Below are 5,352 nucleotides of genomic sequence, written 5' to 3'. Positions count from 1 at the left end.
CCCACTATTAGCTAGTGGATATATGTAACCTAGTCTTTTATTAAACAAGATGGACTTGTTTTTTAATACATCTAGTTTAACTTGTTTACTGTCTGATCAAATTTTTAGAACTGACATTATATGATAACATGGGGTCTAAACATAATTAACATAATAATATAGGGAGACAAAATAATTGACATAATAATATAGGGAGACAAAATAATTAACATAATAATATAGGGAGACAAAATAATTAACATAATAATATAGGGAGACAAAATAATTAACATAATAATATAGAGAGACAAAATAATAATATATGAACAAAAATAATCTGATGAATAAATAATGCCTATAAGAGCTAGAAATATTTTTCTGGGTGTACTAAGTTACTGACTAGTATAGTATTTACCATGTTTTTTGTTTTCTTAAGTATCTAGTTTACTTCCTGCTAGAAAGTGGGTTTCGATACCCATGGTGGGTGGAGCACAGATAACCCTTTGTGTAGCTTTGTGCTTAATAACAAACAACAACAATCTAATCTACTTGATTAATATAATACTATGTTTTACTTATTTAAAGCAGTAATATTTGAGCCAAGGCCCTTTATTTTGATAGTTTTAAAGCAATAACTCATATTACAAAAATAAAATTTTATTTAATAAAGCTGAGTATTTGTTTCTAAACATTAAAAAAGCAACATGAACCAATAACATCTGTTCAGATTCAAAAGTACTACTGAGCATCAGCAAACAAGCTTTAGTTGGAATTTCCAGTAGGGTGAGTACTGAACAGTTTTTGTAATTAAAGTAAAAAAAAATAGCTAAAGAGGTATCTGTGCTCGTATCAGAAATATTATCTCTGTTACCTTACGTGCACTGGAAAGCAGCACATTTCTAGCAGCCAGATCTCTGTGAATGAAGTGTTTAGATTCTAGATGAGTCATACCACTTGCTATCTGTACAGCATAGTTTACCAGTACAGAGATAGGAGTATGGCCACATTCCTTTCTCAGGAGATCTCGCAAGGACCCTAGAGAAGCCAGCTCTGTTACCTGAATATTAAAAAAAAAGGTCTAATATAATGACAGTTTCACATATTTTTTTCATGTTTGATGTAATAATATGATAAAAACATCGAATTCTTTCTACATAGTAACCAAACAAATGTCAATAAAAAAACTACAAGTTGCATGATGTTATCCAACTACTTTCTCCAACCATGAAGGCTTTAAGAGACATATACCTATCTGATGAAGATACTGTTTCATGACAAATCAGTCAATGTAAATTTTTAGTGTGGTTAAACCAGTACAGCACATTACAGAAAAAACTAGGCTTCACAATGCAAGTCCTATTTAAAATATACAGTAGGAACAGTAAAGCATTCTTGGCACACTGAAAAAAAAGTAATATATATATTTATATATAGAACTGATATAAGTGTTTTACTATTTAAAAAAAACAACTACAGCAGAAAATAATATTCAAAAATACATTCTAGAACAGCAAAAAATAAAACAAGCTCTTCCTGAGATTTATGTGAAGAAACACAACTCTATCACAAAACAACTGTTGACATCTTAAGGGCTGCAGTGTGTGTGTGTGTGTTTGTTTGTGTGTGGAATAAGCTACACATAACTATTAATTATTATAAGTCTTCATGGAACTTCAATGGATATGTTTATGAATATCTAACTAAGAAGGAATTTCAGTTATTCAAGTCTAAGTAATGGTTTGTTTGTTTTCAGATATATCTGTGAAAAGCTACTCAAGGACTTTCTGCACTAATATACCTAATTTTGAACTGATAGACTAGAGGGATAGTAGCTAGTCAACAATACCTACTGCTAATTCTTGGACTAATTTGTTATCTGACAAAATAGTGGGATTTGAGCTGCACCCTTATAATACATTCATGGCACCAAAGTGTGATGAAGAAACCTTTTTTTTTTAGTATGGAAAGACAACACTGGATATGCATACCTATAATCTGTAATGCCATGCTTTACCCTCCAAGTAATGGAGGGAAGAATACAAAATAATAAACTTAGATGTCACCACTTTCACTACCATTACAAGTCATTCTTTTCTTTTACTCTTAAACAGGATGAAAATATGCAATTCTTTATAACTGATTGTTCAACAAAATTAAACACAAAATTTACCTCAAAAGAACTGGCTTATATAACTATTGCTCTTTGCAAATAAAAGTTTCTTAAGAAACATTCATGTATGCAAATGAATAATGTGAACAAAGAATAAAAAACATGAGGTAAATATCTCTAGTCAACACTCACCATTTTCAAAGGAGCAGATAAGACAACACCAAAAAGACGAATCAAGTTTGGATGATCCATCTGGTGCATAGCATTCACCTCTTTCACAAAATCTTCAAACACTCCTGGCAATGTTAAGGTATCTTGTTTTAGAACCTTTACTGCCACTTGCATCTATATTTTATAACACAAAACATTATTCATTAATACCCAATCTAAAGTTGCTTTTACAATATTACTATGAGCATCTCTAAAGCTAATTAGTCATCATTACAATTTTTTTCTAAACAGATTTAATTAAAGCAATAATGTAAACTATTGATAACTCTGATTTTTTTTTGTAGATTTCATTGTCATGATTCCATACAAAATTATGCTTATTTTTAAAATCATTAAACTCAGACTCAAGTTTAAACAACATAATGTTAAGAAGTATTGAGTTTACAATGAACTCGGTTACATTAGTTCAGAATTTTGTTAAAATTACATTAATATACTACTAACATTCTTTAAAAAGAATTATTTAATTGTAACATAATTTAGAATTCTTCTGATTAATGTGTTGAACATTTTTGAAATTTTAAATCCATGTTTGAATAAATCAGTATATTAATCAATTTCCTGTCAAGAAATGCCTTTTAGTGTTGCAAGGCATTACTGTAGCTTAAAGAATTCACAGAGACTTTAAAAATGTCTTGCAGTTTTCTAGAACCTATACTAATATTTCAAGTACTTTCAAAACCTACTGTGCAACATTAAACTTATAAATTCCTGACATTTTTTGTTCATCAAAATCACCTGCAACTAAAAATTGAAACAGTCTTGGGCCTCCTAAAGTATAGGATTCACAATGACTGAAATTAAATATAAATAAGCCCAATTCCAATAACCAAACTTTTTTTGTTTATTTAATTATTTCATAGAGGAGTTTTTCATTAAAACTGAAATTAATGGACTTTCCCTGAGGTATGACTTAAAACAGCTATTATTCTTGGATTTCCACTACTGAAACTAATGATAAACTACCCAGAAGTAATTTACCACACCTTTTTTTTCCTTTCATGACTGATTATGGAGAATCTTACTCATCCAGAAAAAAGTTTCAAAAGGAAAAATAATAATTAACCATGTCAAATTGTAATGTTATTATAAAGTTTCCAGTGATCTATAAAAATCCTTAATTTTTCTTTTGCATTGTAAAAGTGTTTCAGTAACTAGAAATGGTTGGTTAAATTAGCACAAAATACTGACAAATTATATGGCTTATTATCCTGATAATTTGTATTTAGTACACACAATATTATCTGTTCATTATAATATTAATTAAAATCTGTATGTTCCCACTGAAAATATGTTTATATATATATATTGTAAAGCTGTTTACTACATCAAGACAAAATATTAACTTACTGTCTGCCCATTAGGTGTTTCCCATTCTCCTTTGACAACGACCCCAAATGACCCATCTCCAAGTTTGGTAGACAGGTGGAGATTTTTCTCATTAATCAAGCAAGTAAGAGCACTTCCAGACAATGTAAGAGTGGGACTTGTGGGTTGCAAGGAACATGTTTTGGGTGTCAGTTTATCTGTTTTGCCCAAAGGGAGGAACTAAAAAATGAAAAAGTCAAATGGGTTCAAGTCAAGACATCTGATTTTAATCATTCATATGAACTTTACTAACAAATTTTGAAAATTGGTAGTTACAATTATTCATTTTAAAAATCATACAACTGAACAAGATAACAGAAAAATTCTATTTTAGTATGACTCAGATTTTGAAAAAAATCACCCGTAAATACATTTTTTTAAAGGACAGATTAAAAATGAATACTTGTATTAAAGCTTTAAAAACAATAAAAGTTTAAACATCTCTAAAATATTTCCCATGGATGAACACTGATTATGCAAAGAAACAACATTAAATATACATGAGCGGTGTAAACCTTGCTAATAAGATTCTTTCTCCATAAAATTGCTTTTCTTTTTTTTGCAGCTTCAAGCAGCCGTCTAGCAGCAGGTCGACCCAATCCAACTTCTTCTAGATCACTTGGCTGCACAAAATCAAAATGAGCAAGTCGAGAAATCTGGAGTTCATCTCGAAGCTTAAAAAAGAACTGCTCCAGCTGGACTTCTAGTAACAGGTCATAAAGCCAACCAATCTCATTTTGATCACCTGCATTCATTGGCTCTTCCTCCTTTCGTGCTTCTATTTTTCTACCTGACCCATATGATGTCTGACCTAAAAAGACAAAAGATGTATTTGAGATTTAAGAAACTAAGAATATCAGATTAAACTTGGATTTTTTTTTTTTTTCCCTACAGGTTGGAAATCAAAACTACTAAAAATTATAAAAACAAATTTAATAAACAATATATTAGATCAAGGTAACATACAGAGGAATATTTGAATCTAATATGCTACTGGAAATGGTATTTTAACTGGATAAAAACAAATTTAATAAACAATATATTAGATCAAGGTAACATACAGAGGAATATTTGAATCTGATATGCTACTGGAAATGGTATTTTAACTGGATAAAAACAAATTTAATAAACAATATATTAGATCAAGGTAACATACAGAGGAATATTTGAATCTGATATGCTACTGGAAATGGTATTTTAACTGGATAAAAACAAATTTAATAAACAATATATTAGATCAAGGTAACATACAGAGGAATATTTGAATCTGATATGCTACTGGAAATGGTATTTTAACTGGATAAAAACAAATATGTCTTTTACTATTGAATTTATTATTACAAACAAATGCACACAAATAATAAAAATGGTTATAAAAATATTTTTTGCATTATCATCTAAAGCATAATTTTAGAATTGTATCACTTTTAAAATAAGACAGACGTTAGATTCACTGTGACTTGGGTGGAATAAATGTCATTAAAATATATATAAATTTTTAGTGTCTTGTGAATTCATATATAGTAAGCCTTGATGAGACTTTTGAGGTGAAATCAAATTATTTATTTCCATTTTAACATTTTCCTGGAGAAAAAATATACAACATCAGTATGTTTCACCAAGTTAACAATACAACATCAGTATGTTTCACCAAGTTAACAATA

The 5,352-nt window shown here is 29.3% G+C and overlaps 1 pseudogene; it reads right to left on the bottom strand.

The window, feature by feature from the left end:
* Window positions 1–5,352, bottom strand: part of LOC106461029 — a 54,355-nt pseudogene that overhangs the window by 19,772 nt on the left and 29,231 nt on the right.

This window comes from Limulus polyphemus, unplaced genomic scaffold, assembly GCF_000517525.1.
Source record: "Limulus polyphemus unplaced genomic scaffold, Limulus_polyphemus-2.1.2 Scaffold883, whole genome shotgun sequence".
NCBI classification, from domain to species: Eukaryota; Metazoa; Arthropoda; class Merostomata; order Xiphosura; family Limulidae; genus Limulus; species Limulus polyphemus.
Note: the sequence above shows the minus strand (reverse complement) of the source record. Positions and strands in the feature narration are given on the sequence as shown.